The 16720-nt window shown below is 48.5% G+C and overlaps 1 protein-coding gene and 1 long non-coding RNA gene across 2 annotated transcripts in view; one reads left to right on the forward strand and one right to left on the reverse strand.

Annotated features, from left to right (window-relative positions):
• The window catches only part of PTPN14 (protein tyrosine phosphatase non-receptor type 14), a 496593-nt gene extending 495634 nt beyond the window's left edge, over nucleotides 1-959 (reverse strand). Inside the window, exon 1 of the mRNA XM_086927897.1 lies at nucleotides 707-959. The gene's annotated coding sequence lies outside the window, so the exon portion shown is untranslated. The remainder of the gene's footprint in view (nucleotides 1-706) is intronic.
• Nucleotides 960-1200: 241 nt separating this feature from the next.
• The window catches only part of LOC147709320 (uncharacterized), a 138240-nt gene continuing 122720 nt past the window's right edge, over nucleotides 1201-16720 (forward strand). Inside the window, exon 1 of the long non-coding RNA XR_015296544.1 lies at nucleotides 1201-1307. This is a non-coding gene — a long non-coding RNA (uncharacterized LOC147709320). The remainder of the gene's footprint in view (nucleotides 1308-16720) is intronic.

The following is a 16720-nucleotide window of genomic DNA, read 5'->3' on the forward strand; positions in this document are numbered from 1 at the left end:
GGTACACACGCTGAGCCAACCTGCTGCAAACACAAGACGAACAGGCAAATGAGAAAAGCAGATTTCCACAACTCAAGCGTCCCCTCGGTTGACAAGTCCAATCTGCATTTTACACTCCCTCTGGTTAACACAAGAGCCTAGAACTTCTCATTCAGTATACTGTGCATTTAAAGTTGATTATGTTGAAACAACATGTTAATATGTGCCAAATAAAACTGAACGTTTAAAAGACTTTGGCCCCATTCTCTCGGGGTTGTTTTGGGAAGAGTCCTAAAAAGAATAAAGTACAGAACAAAACGTTAAGATGCGTCACTAGTGCTCCTGCTAAGTATCTGCATTGGCAGTGCTCATACGTTGTCTGCTGTGCTCGTGGAATAAAATGTGATATAAAAACGGCCGAGCTCGTTGGCAACGCCAAGAACTAAGCGAAACACCGGGACACAACAGAAGGACACTCCTGGAGCAGAGTGTGGTGCTCAGTTGTGCAGCCAGCAGAAAGGGTAGATGTATATCCCCTGCTGCAGGAGCAGTTCACAGACCTGCCATGGAGCCCTCCCTCCCTGCTGCCCAGAGAGTGGACTGACTCCCAAACAAAGAGACAGGTGGACCCTACACACCCGGCAGCGGAGGGTGGTTCTCAAACAACAATCACAGCTTCATACCACGCTGAAAAAGCTGCCACCAGTGCGAATAAAGCGGGGCTTACCTGTTTGAATGAAGCTCCCCTCACATTCCACCTCCTAAACAAACACTGCTCTCGCGGCGGAGGAAACCTTCTGCCGGGTTTAAATGTCCCGTCCTCGCAAGCACCAGGAGACCCCAAGCCAGGGCGAGGAACCCCAAGCTCCGCGGCACAGCGCCGTCCACAGGAAGCGCAAGCACTACTTTGTGTCCCGGGCCCTAGCGCGCACAACGAACCCGGACGCCTCCGCCCGGCGCAGTCAAACTTGCCGAAGTTCGGCGCTGCTTGGACGGCGGAGGGGGTGTGCTCCCGGCTCGTGATGGGCGGACTGACTGCAGGCGGTCGGCAGGGGGCGGGGTGCCGTAGGCCCCGCCCCCTGCAGTCCTGGCGTGTGTGTTTCCCGGGTGTTCCTGGAGGAGGGTCCTTCCCCGTGACGTCACGGCCGGGGAATGCGCGGAATGTGCGGCGGCCGCTCGCTTGCCTCAGCCGCCGGGACTTCAGTTTCAAAGAGGGAGAATGGAGGGGACTGTAAGGAGCCTGGCCACTACGCAGCTGGACTTTCAATCTCGGAGCTGTATCAGATGGGCAGCATGCTTCAATTTTATACCATTTTTTTAAACTAAGTGTGCGCAAAACGTATTTCCTTTTTTAGCAATTTTATTTTTTTATTGATATTTTGGATACTTTTATTCCGTGTATAAATTTCCTTTGACTCTAATGCAAACAATAATTGCATTTTTATATAGCGCAGACTTTACCGAAAGCTGTCAGAGTGCTTCACAACAGAACCAGTTAGGTTACATGAGGAGAATGTATTTTTATTATGTAATGCATTTGTTATGTATTGTGGGTGGTGTGGTGTTGGGCGTTTGTAACATCCATGGGGCCAGTGAGGATGTTTAACAAGATTAACATAACGTGTATTTGTAAAGCGTACGTTCACCCAGGTCAGGTGTATCTTGGCGCTGAAGAACAGATGTTTATTGTTACCCAACTCAATGGTACTCATTTTATCGACCTCAGAAGGATGAAAGGCTGAGTGGAATATCCGGCGCCAGCTCTGAGGAAAGCTTCCTCAGAGCCATTTACTACCCGTGAAAATACTTTAATCTGTATTTGGAGTGATTGTACGCTCCGTGGTGACTTGACTGACGTGTACGTCCCTTGTCCAACGACTGCATTTGTTCTGATTACAGCTACATAGTCAATATATCTGAACGTAATTATCATTTGCTGTACCCTTGTATCATGATACTGCTGTAAAGCGCCCTGATGCCATGTCTGCGCTATATAATTGCAACAAAAAAATAAAATACAAGGGGTTGGAAATCCATTGCAGGGACAGAGCCAGTAATAGCATACACTGAGTCTGTGAGTACAAAATAGTGACAGAGCACAGCACAGACAAGTATATAACTGACTATCCCCAGTCAGAACAAGTTATTTAATATAAAGCACATGAAAGAAAAAATAACACTCTGTCCAGCATATTGATCTTCACCACTGTAGTTCAATTATTTACAGCAATGGCACAGCCGACACGTGTTTCGTCGCCATTCTCGACTTTTTCAAGGCTTCTGTAGCAAGTGGTCTTATCTTAAGAACCACGATCGTTCAATTCCTCTTTAAAAACCCAAACGGAATGAGGATAACGATTGTCCGTCAAATATCAGCGGGCGCGGGAGGCGGTTAACATCCTACTTGTGTTGTGGCTTGGAGGACGTCCTGACGGAGGCAAACTTAAGCTATCGTTCTCTGGATATATGACGGGCACACAGCGGTTGCTTTACACACATTAAATGAATTTCGAGGATCACCTATACGTTAGAACCCGCCCGGTGTAGCAACATTATTTGCATAAATACAACGGAGACAATTACCGTACAAAGCTGCAGCAGCTTACTTTGTTTATCCTGACTTGGGGAACGTTTTACATTAAATCGCTCATACTGATTTACAATTGGAGGAGGCACTAGGAATTAGGACAATCGTTATCCATATTCCGTTTGGGTTTTTAAGGACAAATTGAATGATCGTGGTTCTTAAGATAAGACCACTTGCTAAAGAAGCCTTGAAAAAGTAACAAATGGCGACGAAACACGTGTCAGCTGTGCCATTGCTGTAAATAATTGAACTACAGTGGTGAAGTTAATATGCTGGACAGAGTGTTATTTTTTCTTTAATGTACTTTGTATTTAATAACTTGTTCTGACTGGGGATAGTCAGTTACATACTTGTCTGTGCTGTGCTCTGTCACTATTTTGTACTGTCTATATATATGGAGAATTCTGTATATATTTATTAGCACTTTGGATGGCACGGTGCAAAGACATTGAGCACGCCTTGAAAACGATTGAAAACTGTTTAACTTATGTGCAAACACAATAGAGGTGCTGGCTACAATTTGAATACCACTGCCATCATTTATCTGTGTATAACTGAGTCTGTGAGTGTTAATTGCAGCACTCCAAGGCCTGGGCCACAGCGCCACAAAGTGGCTTTGAGGCAGGCGGTCTCACACTCACTCACAGTGCCTTGATAAGCAGGGTACTCTGGTCATCACATGCCCGGCCATATTGTATGCTCTCCATGGGTGACTCTCTCATCACCTGTTCCTGTCAGCTGTTCCTTCGGACAGCACCTGCCTCTGAGCAGTAAAGAACGGCAGAAAGAGGGGTTTATAGCCCATGTGTGCTTTATACTGGGGCATTGCCATGTTGATGGCAACTTAGGCCTACCCCACACTGACTGCCTACAATGCATACCAGCGCTTTGCAATGGCCCCAACAAGCAACAATACAGACCAGAGGCAGAACACAATGCCCCTGTGTACAGAGTCTTGCACTCTCCTGGATGAAATCGCTAAAATCAGAGCCCAGTTCAAACAGGGTTCTGTATCTGCAAAATTGAGAGAACAAATCCTGCAAACCCAGGAAGATCGATTCAAGACATCCTTACGTTGGGGCGCTTCAAGGAACTCTCTAAAGCCCAAGCAACCCACAGGGAGAGACAGCCCTCACAACGGTCCTGACAATATTAAAGTGGCTCATACTCCCACACAGGAAACTGACTGCCACTGGCAAGAAGTGCTCAGCCTGTGGTGAATTGAATCACTACACCAAGGTATGCCGGTCAACCACAGTGCCAAAAGCCAACCAGAAGAAAGCAGTTAACACCATACCCAGCAAGATGACAATATGGAAAACAATCTGGAGGAAAGTACTCTACACGTCATTCTGGCAATGAAGTCACATTGTACCCTACGGTGAAGATCACTTTAAAGGGTTGAATGCAAGTGGAAGGACAAATCCTGAAGGCCACTATTGACACAGGACATGCATAAACATTATGGCACAAGAGCTCTTTGGGACTCTAGATACAAAACCCAAGGTTCTGCCAACCTGCGTTATAGTATATGAATCCAGCAGCACCAAACACCTCCCACTGGCCAGTATGTTTGCAACCGACATTGGATACAAAGGACACTCCAAACGCCATGATAAATGCTGCTTAGATGTCAGACTGCTGAAAAACTCAAATTAGTGTACTTTGTGCTCAGTGTACGCACATTAAATCTGGCACAATTGCGGGAAGAATTCTAGACGGTGGTTGAAACAGAAGTTGATGCAGCTCCACATTGACGGATGCATCCAGCCAGTGACCCTGCATCACTGTCAGTTGGTGGCAGCAGGCATCATCGAAAGAGTGGAAGGCCTTAGCCAGGATGGCATCCCCAATCGTGGTAACCAGTAAGCTGAAAGAGCCAGGTGAAGTAAGGCTATGCGTGAACATGTGTTTCCTTAACCTATCCATCAAGTGGAAGCAACACTTAATAACAGTTGGCAACATCGTCAGTGAAGTAACAGGATCTTGTTGGTTCAAGAATATGGAACTCAGGCCGGGGGACCCCCAACTCCTACATGCCCTCAATCATGTCACTGTATTCTCAACTTACCTAGCCCCCTGGCGCTACAAACCTGTCAAGGATCCTCCTCGGTAGAGGAGGCTGTTCATCCACAGGAGCAAAGATGAATTGTCCCACACACTTCCAGACAACAACGACCCAAGCGAGAAGAGATAACTCGCTCAAAGTCAGCTGCTACCAAAAAGTGTGGGGGGAATTTTCCCAGGGAGTATACCACTCTCCCCCAGCAAGGACGATGTAGCTGCAGACTCGATGGCAGGAGATGGCTGGAAATAAAAGTACAACAATACTAACCTCACCAGTAATTTACAGGACTGATACATAAGTGTTCAACATAGCATTCCACTTACCTCACCAGGTGAGCGTCAGGGCTTTAAGCTAGCAGTCAAGGCGATAACCAAGAGGTACAGAAGGGAACCTGGGTGACTACCAGCAAGGGTACCTCCAAGGCAGAAGGTACACAATTCCAGTCCTGCTCATAAACTGAAGACAGAGCAAGACTGGGGCAACAAGAGCAGCTGATGACAAGCTTGTATCACTTATAGAGCTAAAGACAAAGTGACACGGAAACTCCCACTTCCAGCTCCTAAACTTAAGACAGAGCGGAGTGAGGAACAAATAACACACAATACAGACAATCCCCACTTCCAGCTCCTAAACTTAAGACAGAGCGGAGTGAGGAACAAATAACACACAATACAAACAATCCCCACAATATACACACCACGTCCAACTCGTAAGCTTAGGACGGAGCGGAGCGGGTGTACATATAACAATACAAGAGAGACGTACCAGCGTTCCACTCGTAAACTTAAGACGGAGCGGAGCACGTAACCAAACACAAACAGAAACCCTTTGATCACTCTGCAATTGACGACAGAAATGACCGCTGAGAAATTCAAGGCTGAGGTGCCAGATTAACTGACAGAAACGAGGAGTGAAGGACAGCCGGGGAAACAATGCGGAAGGGAGAGATAGGCACCGGGGAAGGGCGTGCCGGGAAAGGAGCAAGTTTGCGGAAAAGAGCGGGAGGTACAAACAACGGGCAGGACACGGGCAAGGAAAAGAAATACCGTGACTCAAGGGCGAATACCACAGGAACAGGAAAGGAGCACAAACGGGGACGCGAAGGCAAAACAGTACCTCAGAACGCTACGGGAACCTCACGGAGCAGGTCACTGAGTAGAGGGGGCGTGGTCACTAATCAAACAGTAAGCCAAGCAAGGATTCGCGGGTGAAACTCCCTTTTCTGCTAGTTAGGGAGCGTCTCAAAATACCGTAGCATAAAGCAGTAAGAGATTTAGGGAATGTCACAAAAGGAGCTCAGGGGCACAATACAAATGCAGAAAGGAGCATTCTACGCAGCCCTGAGGAATCTACGTTGAACACTCATGAATGGGGTCAGATCCGACCACCCCTAACAAAACCATTACACTTTGGCATATCCAGCACCACTGAGGTGTTTCAGAATACCATACTAGAGGTGCTGGTGTGGGGTACCAGGACTTCAACATCAGCAAAAACATCATGGTGCATATCCCAACCCTGGAAGAGCATCTCCAATGCTTGAGAGGTGTGTTTCACAGACTTCAAGAGAGTGGCCTCGCACTCCACAAAGAAAAGTACACGTTTTTAAGAGTGAAATATGCTTCACTTCCCAGCAGCATCAGTGGCACCCGATCCAGCTAAGGTGAAGGACATACAATTTCTCCGACCTCAGCCACAGGATTTTGTTGCTTTGGGCATGGTAAATTACTATGGACACTTTATACCTAATTTGACCACTCTTACAGAGCATCTTCAAAAGTTCTCATAAGCATCCATCCCCTGGTCATGGGGAACGGGCATTCTAGGATACCAAGATGGCCCTTTTGGAAGACATCACTCAGTGTATTTTGACCCTCGCAATGATTTAGGATTGGCAGTGGGTGCCAGTACTACTAGACCAGGGACAGTCCTGCCGCAGAAGCAGGAGTGTGGTAAGAGGGCCGCTGCGGTGTATACTAGCCAGGTCCTCACTCCAACTGAACAACAATGTTCCCACATTAAGACGGAAGCAATAGCTACCCACTGGGGGTGTAGACACTTTCATCTGTATTTATATGGACATCCCTTCACAGTACACACAGACCACAAGCCCCTCTCCCACACTTCCAGGGTACCACATCCAGTTCGACACCTCGGATGAAGAATTGGCTACTCAAACAGAACGTGGGCTGACCTGTTTGGGGGTGAACTCTCCAGATTCTGCGCCTGACAAGGAGACATCGTGATTTTGCTTTGCTCACACTGGGACGCGGCTCTTGACCCCGAGCTGCCATCGCCAGGACCAGGACCCGCCCTCACCGCCCACACCGCTGCGGGACTGCGAGGCACTTCCAACACCTGAAGCCTCTTCCCGCAGCGGCCCCGCCCCCCGTCCGGTGCTCCAGCATAAACTTTCGCAGCACCCGCTGCACGGGTGCTACTCAAACAGAACGTGGGCTGACCTGTTTGGGGGTGAACTCTCCAGATTCTGCGCCTGACAAGGAGACATCGTGATTTTGCTTTGCTCACACTGGGACGCGGCTCTTGACCCCGAGCTGCCATCGCCAGGACCAGGACCCGCCCTCACCGCCCACACCGCTGCGGGACTGCGAGGCACTTCCAACACCTGAAGCCTCTTCCCGCAGCGGCCCCGCCCCCCGTCCGGTGCTCCAGCATAAACTTTCGCAGCACCCGCTGCACGGGTGCTACTCAAACAGAACGTGGGCTGACCTGTTTGGGGGTGAACTCTCCAGATTCTGCGCCTGACAAGGAGACATCGTGATTTTGCTTTGCTCACACTGGGACGCGGCTCTTGACCCCGAGCTGCCATCGCCAGGACCAGGACCCGCCCTCACCGCCCACACCGCTGCGGGACTGCGAGGCACTTCCAACACCTGAAGCCTCTTCCCGCAGCGGCCCGTCCCCCGCCCGGTGCTCCAGCATAAACTTTCACAGCACCCGCTGCGCGGGTGCTACTCAAACAGAACGTGGGCTGACCTGTTTGGGGGTGAACTCTCCAGATTCTGCGCCTGACAAGGAGACATCGTGATTTTGCTTTGCTCACACTGGGACGCGGCTCTTGACGCCGAGCTGCCATCGCCAGGACCAGGACCTGCCCTCACCGCCCACACCGCTGCGGGACTGCGAGGCACTTCCAACACCTGAAGCCTCTTCCCGCAGCGGCCCCGCCCCCCGCCCGGTGCTCCAGCATAAACTTTCGCAGCACCCGCTGCGCGGGTGCTACTCAAACAGAACATGGGCTGACCTGTTTGGGGGTGAACTCTCCAGATTCTGCGCCTGACAAGGAGACATCGTGATTTTGCTTTGCTCACACTGGGACGTGGCTCTTGACCCCGAGCTGCCATCGCCAGGACCAGGACCCGCCCTCACCGCCCACACCGCTGCGGGACTGCGAGGCACTTCCAACACCTGAAGCCTCTTCCCGCAGCGGCCCCGCCCCTCCCATTTAGGAGGATAAAAAAAGCCTTCCCGTCTCGTGCAGCGGGACGTGCGCGGGACGCAGCCCGGGGCGAAGCCCGGGCAAAGGGCGGGCCCTCTGAGGCCAGAGTAGGCTGGGCTGGGCCTATCCCTTAACATCTGCAGTACAGTGACCCGTGCCCAGTCATACGTTGGTTATGTCGACAGAAGAGGAAACCCCTGGGAAGAAAGGAAGACTACGTAATGGGTCATTGGTCAATTATTTCCCTAAGGTTCGGAGTGAGGGTTAAAAGGACTCAACCTTAGCTGAGCGCAGGGCTGAGCGGCGTCGCTCAGTTGAGAGCATGAAAAATAGACCCCTCCTTGACAGTACTCCTCTCATTTTGACCCGGGAGGGAGGCTCACTAGATATGAGCGGGGATAATGCTAGTCAAGAAGATGTTCCCCTCTTGTTTCGTGACTTTTTACCCACACCTTGCTTGTCCTCAGATAACATTAGAACTGTTTCCCCTACCCCTAGCCCCGGTCGCACCACCGTCACAGCCAAGCCTAGGAAACAGAAACCTAAGCATTTAGTTGTTGCCCAGTTTCACCGCCCACCGCCAAGTAAAAAAGGAGAAAACTAAGGGTGGCACAAGGCAAAGCCAAAATCCCGCATTCTGATTTTGGTAAAGGGCCAAAACCCCTCGATCAAACTGAGAAAGCCCTAGTAGAGGGGCTAGATCTCCCACCAGCAGTAGTGCCACCATTGGAAAACAGTTCACCTGAGGTAGCTGCACAGGCTGTGGTTCCTGACAGCAATGCTGGGACTACAGCATCAGTTACTCCACCTCCCCCCTCATTAATAGGGAACTTGGAGTTTCTGCTGAGATCTCTCCTTTTACCTATTAATGAGTCCATTAAAAAGGTTGAAATTAGACTGACCATTTTGGAGACTGCTATAAACAGCATGGTCACTCTGACCAAAGCCCAGGGGAGTGGGATGGTGCATTCCACATCTCAGGCCAAGCTTCCAACTACCACTGTTCCTAATATCCCAACTGCCCCATCTCAGCCGGTCCAACACAAGCCACAGCCCCAGGGTAGGGTCGATCCTTGCTCCCAAAATCTACCCCCTCCTAAACATCTAATCATACCAGCAACTGAAACAGGAGGTGACCCCAAAAAGCTAGTCTCAAAGGGCCCGACAAGTAATAAACAGTACGACCAAGGGGTAGGTAGATATACCAGAGACCCACGGAAAAAGGTGCCTCTAGTGGAGATTCCCCCAGAAGCAGTGCCCTTTGTGGTGGTTTTGACTGGGGTCCCTCCATTAGCAGAAAATAAGAAGGAGGGGTACGTTGATCTTAAAAATAAAATCATCCACTGGTTGAGGACATATAGGCCCATAGCACCCAATATAGATGGGGACATAGTCCACGTCAGACGGATTAACTGGCTGGGTAGCAGAAGTAAAGATATTGAGGGGGACCTAGTGGTGGTCAACTTTAGAGACCCACGGGCAGTAAATTATATCCTAAACTGGCCACCTTGAAACGGGGACACTCGTATCATCCCTCGGGCCCTAACGTATTTCTATCCCAGGTCAGAGGCCCTTGCTCCTAAATATCCAAATAATCTCCACTCCTATAGGCCTCCCCCTACCTTGCCTTATAACAACATTTACCCCCAGCATGGGCAACACTTTGCCTTGGTGGCTGATCACCATTCTGCCTGGTCCACGGTGCCCCATAGACACACAATGAATCACGGCACCAGGATGGAACATCTCAGACCCTTTACCCCCCTGGACACCTACAATCGGTTTTCACAGCTCTCTGGGCTGGAAGATTGCGATTGATGTTTAGTGCCCGGGGGGGAGAGAAGTGGTCGCCCTGATGAGGAGGCTCCACGACTCTATGGCAGTATAGTCACAGGGCAAGTTAGACCACCCTTATCTCAAATGCCCATTACTAATACCATTATTGAGGCTTCCCCGGTAGCCGGGAGTATGGTCAGCATGGCTAGCTGCCCAGCAAATCCCAATCCTTTGGACCAGGAGTTGGGTAGCTGCATGACTGCAGTAGACAATGAGGGGGCGATAAAGGGGGTTCATACCAAAGTGCCCTATGGTCGACGGGTAATAAACTTGCTATCCTGGAACGTAGCGGGGTTAAGAAGGAAGTTAGATATACTGGAATGGCACACATTCATCGAGAAGTTCGATGTTTGTCTGTTTCAGGAGACCTGGAGTCTAATACCCTTAAATAAATCGGGGTTCACCACCCACTTTTTGCCAGCAGTAAGTAAAGGGAAGGGCAGACCGGCGGGAGCCCTCATGGTCTGGATAAAAATAGACCTACACTGGGAGGTCAAACGCCACAATATGGAGTGTAGTGACATACTCCACCTCTCCTCTAGAGGAAATGCAGAGGGAAGTAGGCTTGATCTATTTAACGTGTATGCCAGAGGGGCACCTGGGGACACCGCCTCCTCAATCTTAACTGCTCTGGATTTAGCCTTAGCTAACTGCCCTTCATCAGCAAAAATCATCGTGGGGGGGGGGGATTTCAACTGCACGTTTGAACCCCTCCTCGGAGATGACCCCCTGGGTATTGAAGACGAAGATTCAAAATGGTCCATTCCAACCCTATCCCTGCCCCCTATTAGAAAATGGTCAGCTAGGGCAATCCAAATTAACACACTAACTAGGGATCATAAGTTAAGAGCCCTCAATGGTAGGACCTTATCCGACCGGGCAGGTGCACTGACCTTCAATAGACTTACTGGGCCGTCCTGAATTGACTACATCCTAATGGATGTTAGTTTGTGGGCAGACCTTATTGATATGGAGGTGCTCCCAAGTCAGGATAGCGACCATAACCCCCTGTGTTGTAAGTTCAATTGGGGCAGCCTTAAAGACAGGAGAGCGAACGCCCCCATAAAGACAACCAAAGAGCTCATCCCATGCAATAACAACCGCAGATTGAAATGGGACAAAGCTAACCTGAAGGAGGACGACCTAGGAACCATTAAATCCCTGGTGGAGGGCCTGAATTCTGACCTGGTGGCCTGGGACTGTGAAAACCAGACTAGTACGTTTCCCCACACTTCCCTTGACTCAGCTTATAAAGCTACAATTGATCAAGTTGGTCATTTTTTTTACCTCCAAAGGGAAAAGTCACAGGAAAACTATTACACCTCCCATCTCAAATAAACCTTGGTATTCAGACCAGTGTAAGGGGAAAAGGAAAAAAACTGACAAAAGCCCTGCTTTCTAGGGATCCTTTGCTGGTTAGAGCGGCCAGGAAGGACTACCTGAAAGCACTATCGCTGGCTAAACGGGAGTGGGGGAACAGCACTGGCAAGACTTATCCAATGCTGTGAGTAGGAGGAACCCGAACCTCTTTTGGGATTTAATTAACAGAGCCAGGCAAGGGAAATCCCAACCATTAGCAGCTCACATAACCAGCCAGCAATGGTTTAATCACTTCTTATGTTTATATGGAGGTAATGAAGAGGTAAACAGCCCCGGGGTAGCTAGTTTTAGCGTTGGGGATACCTCAGGGGCGGATGAACTCCCATTTACAGCCACCGAAGCAGCGATGGCGATTAAACGTCTAACCCCCAAGAAGGCGGCCGGTCCGGATGGGATCCCTGGGGACCTGCTGATCGCAGAACCGCTGGCTTGGGCTAATTTAATCGCCACAATTATTTATTTATTTATTTATTTTTAGAGTTTTATATAGCGCGAACTTGAACCGATTAGGTTATCAGAGCGCTTTACATAGCACCAGTTCCGTTACATGTTATCAAAGCACTTTACATAGAATCAGTTACGTTACATAAGGAACACATTTCTTTTTGTTCTAGTGAATAGGGTTATCTCTTCACACGGGGGAAGGGATACACCTGGCTATGCTCCAACAGTCACACAGGCGACTAGTCGTTAAAGCTATATCTCTAAACACAGGGAGGGGATACACATGGATACAATCTAAAAATCACATAGGATACTAGTCATTAGAGTTATCTTCTATCTACACAGGAGGGATATGACTGGAAACACTCTAAGGGTCACATAGGGGTGGTAGAGAGTACAAAGGTCCACTGCAGACACTAGTGGTATATGGTGCAAGGTCTAAAGCAAATACCATTGATTAGAGTTATTACAATAAGTCAAAGAGCAGAGTTCCAAAAGTATGGATGCAGTCACAGAACGAGGAGGATGGGAGGGATGTAAGGGTATGGAGAGAAGGGGAGGCGGAAAAGGGAGGGAACATTTGAGGATCATCCGCGGGAACAGGGTTAACGGACGAGGGAATGCGAGGAGGGCTAGAGTCCAGCGAAACTGTCCGAAAGCAGCAGCAAATTGATGGTCAGGACAAAACAAAAAGTCAAGAAGTCCAGGAGTGAAGGTGGGAGATGAAGCTGGAGGCCAGCCGCAGGCGCGTCACCATCTTGGAGAGCTTGCAGTCAGCCGTCTCGGTGGGGGAGAGAGTGCGCCAGGTGGTGAGGACCATGTTGACGCTGTTGGTACGGTCACGAGTTGGCCATGGGGCGCTGCACGGCTGCCGGTGGGTTGTGTGTGGATTCACCCGCAAGCAGTGTGGACTCCAGGAGCAGCGGCACATTCAGAACACTGGTGCCATGCGGGGGGGAGGGGTGAGTGGTCTGGAGATCCGGCCCGTGTTGCAGGGCCACAGGGCATTCCAGCACTGGCAGTGGCCCCAAACTGGCAGCAGGTCGGGAGGCAGGCCAAAAGTCCAAGAGAGGGCCACAGGATTAGCAGGAGGCCGGGGAGAAGTTGGGGCGAGCCAGTGGAAGAACTACAGACCTATCAGTTTGATAGACATAATCCAGAAAGTGGTCGGCAGGGTCATCATCTCAAGGGTAGGCGATTGGATGGAGGAGGCTAGTATTCTCTCCCACCTTCAAGCGGGCTTCAGAAGAAAGGTGGGCACAATGGACCAGGTCTTTCGCTTTTTTGTTATCTATTGGAAGGCAGTTACCATCAAGAAAGGCAGTTTATATATGGCCTTCATAGATCTCAGGACAGCTTTCGACCTGGTCCCTCGGGATAAACTATGGGAGATCCTAGGAGAGATGGGATTTCCTAGTAGACTTCTGAGTCTAATCGTAAAGCTCCACGAGGGGAACTATGCGAGGGTCAGATGGGGAGCCCAGGGACAGTTAACGGATAGGGTCCCTGTGAGGAGAGGAGTACGCCAGGGCTGTGTTATGGCCCGACTCTTTTCTCCCTATTTGTGAACGGAGTGGTGGACCATCTGAAAGGGGAAGAGTCGGATGCCCCATCCCTGGCGGGGGAAAGAATCCCCACTTTACTCTTCGCCGATGACACCTTATTGATCTCCAAATCCCCAGTGGGCCTGCAAAAACTCTTGGACCGATTTAGCTCCTTCTGCACTAATAGAGGCTTAATTATCAACACCTTGAAAACTAAACTGATGGCATTTTCCCCCTCCAAAAAATTAAAAAATAACTTTTTGCTTAATGGGGCTCCCCTGGAGATGGTCGATTCATTTGACTATCTTGGAGTTCGCATTAATAGTCGAATGACCTGGAAGGACTATCTGGCCAAAATGTTACTCAGTCACCAAAGAGTATCTGGGTGACTCTGAGGGAGCTCCGCGAGTCATGTAGTAAACCTGTTTCCCCGGCCATGGTGATTTATGAGGGTCAGATTCTCCCGGCGGCATTATATGGCTCCGAGCTCTGGGGGTTCGAAAATGTGTCAGATCTTTCCACAGCAGAAAATAGCTTTTTGAGGAAGGTGGTGGCTCTTCCCGCTTCCACCCCATTGATCCCCCTGAGACTAGATCTGGGCAGAAGAGCCCTTAAGGATTTGGTTAGACTACGTCCATTGCTCTTCTGGACCCGTTTAAGAAGGACTGAGGAGCTTGCTAAATATGCTGAAGGGCTGGATGATCTTCTTCTGCTTGACACTGGGAAAAAAATAGGATGGCTGAATAATGTGAGAAACCTGGTTCTCAAATTAGGACTAAGTGATGCTTGGGAGTCCCAAACGCCGCCGCCCAAGGAAGTGATTAAAAAGCTATATTGGGACTGGGTACAGAGCGAGGCACTGAGCGGTTTGGATGGAGGTTCACTCACGGATCGATTCTTGCTAATTAAATGGGTGAAAAAACTGGAACCCTTCCTCGACCTGATAACCAAACCCCTAGATAGAGCGCTATATCTAAAACTTAGGTATGGGACGCTCCCGGTGTATGACTTCATGGCGAGGTGGTCCAACTCTGGTGCCCTACTGTGCTCGTGTCCAGGCTGCGCAGCACCAAAGGAGACTGTGGCCCACCTATTCTTTGCCTGCCCTGCCTACAAAGTGGCCCGGAAAATCTGGCTGAAACCTGTGTGTAGGGACCTGGGATTGAGGTGTCATAGTCAGGCACTACGTGTACTTTCTTCAGATTCATCATCCACCTTCATGACATGCGGGGTGGCAAAATTTCTGGGCAGTGCGTGGGTGACGCGCTCCCGGTTACTGAAACTGCATCCTAGGGTACCAACGGTCTGATGTTTGTAACCGTTGTAGTAAGCTAGTGACTGTGATGCATTCCTTAACCCAGGACTCTTCTTTTATATGCTGTAGCATTTTATAGTTTTAGAGGGAGAATTGAAAAAGTATTATGTATATGTATTCTTTTATGGTGATCAAATTTGCCGAATAAAGATTATTAAAAAAAAAAAAAAAAGAAATGGATTCTGCATCTCAAAGAGTACCAGTTCATCGTTAAGTGCAAGCCGGGAACACCCTGTGGGTTATCTTTTCCACCATGCTCGACCTGCTACAGCAGAAAAGGAATACCAAACAAACAACTGCCAACACTGATGCTCTTTCATTCATCCCAATTATACCAACAACCAAACGACCTAAACACTTTGGTTGGAAAATAATTGAATTTTATTTTTCTTTCTCAGATATTTTTTAACTTCATATTTGTTATCTTGTTTTTTTGGGAAAACAATACTCTTTTTGCACAAAGTGTTTTCGGCCAATACAATTGAAATATGTTTACGCACATACACTGAAGACACAACTACACTTAACACAACAAAACACATAGATGTGATCAAATTACATTACAAATCTCAATATAATTTATAAATGATATATGCAGCTTATTGTGATATTAAAGATCCAGACAAACACTTCCTCTGATTCTTTTTAATTACACGTTTAGCATTTTTGTTCTGTTATTCAGAGGCAGAATCCAAAAGCTAAACCAACCTAGCTCACTTAATTTTCTAATTTAAGTTCACCTAGTCAAGAGTGAGCATTCCATGGTATTCCCATCTAGTGGGCACCTATTTGGTTAGAAAAAAACAAACTGTCGACACATTTCGAACCCTTTAGGACATGAATATCGGGTTCTCCTCAGGACGTAGAACGTCAAGCTCAATTTTCTCTTAAACAGACGTAAATCTCCTAAATCACCAGCCAGTAATCTATGTTTGTCAAAAGCAACTTGTCAGACTAGAAGAAAATGCGCCTTCCTGCATTCAGTTGTATGTATTTTGTATTCCTTATTCAGGAAGTTTATTTCAAGTCTTCTTGTTATCTCCGTGGACCGAGTGAATCAGCGCCTTCACCCGCACCATTACAACCCGGAAGTAATGGTGCGGGTGTAGGCGCTGATTCACTCGGTCCGCGGAGATAACAAGAAGACTCGAAATAAACTTCCTGAATACAGAATGCAAAAGACATACAACTGAATGCAGGAAGGCACATACATCATTTAAAAAATATATTGAGATTTGTAATGTAATTTGATCACATCTATGTGTTTTGTTGTGGTAAATGTTGTTGTGTCTTCAGTGTATGTGTGTAAATGTATTTCAATTGTATTGGCCAAAAAAACTTTGTGCAAAAAAAGTATTGTTTTCCCAAAAAAGGTAACAAATATGAAGTTAAAAAATATTTGCGAAAGAAAAATAAAATTCAAATTTTTTCCAACCAAAGTGTTTAGGTCGTTTGGTTGTTGGTATAATTGGGATGAATCATCAGTATTCGCAGTTGTTTGTTAGGTATTGATATATTGGTCTGGCCTTACTGATTAAGGACCAAAACCCTTTGTGGTTTCTACATACAGCAGAAAAGGAAGGAATGTGTTGGAAAAGTCCAGACCACTACCAATGTCCCTGGGGAAATAATAGAGGCAAACAAAACTGACGATTGCCTGCCGCTGGCAGTGGAAGCTGTCAATTTCAGAGATTGTAACCACGGGTCCCACTGCTAACTTGTAGTTATTACAATGTTATGTTTCTTTTGCGGACAGGTGGGTGGGCGGGGCTGCTCTGTTCTGCTTACGGAGCAGGGCAGGAGTGGTTTGCCCACTCCTGAGTGTGCAATGACTGTTTGGTCGGCCCACTCGGGCCGCCCAAACCAGTCATGCACACTTTCCCCTGCATGCAGCCTGCATGGAGAACATGCCCACCCCTCCAGCCCCTGGCTGAGCATTTTGATTGGCTTAGGGGAGGGAGCGTGGCTGCCTGCTTCCTGTTCCTGCCGGATGCGAGAGAGCTGGAGCAGGGAAGATGCAGGACCCGGCCTAATGATACGTTTTAATGTTTTTTTTAGGTTGAGCCTGAGTCAGCACGCATGCGCTGCGAGACTAGTTGTAGTGGAG

The sequence above is a fragment of the Lissotriton vulgaris genome, chromosome 6 (assembly GCF_964263255.1).
Source record: "Lissotriton vulgaris chromosome 6, aLisVul1.2, whole genome shotgun sequence".
NCBI lineage: Eukaryota > Metazoa > Chordata > Amphibia > Caudata > Salamandridae > Lissotriton > Lissotriton vulgaris.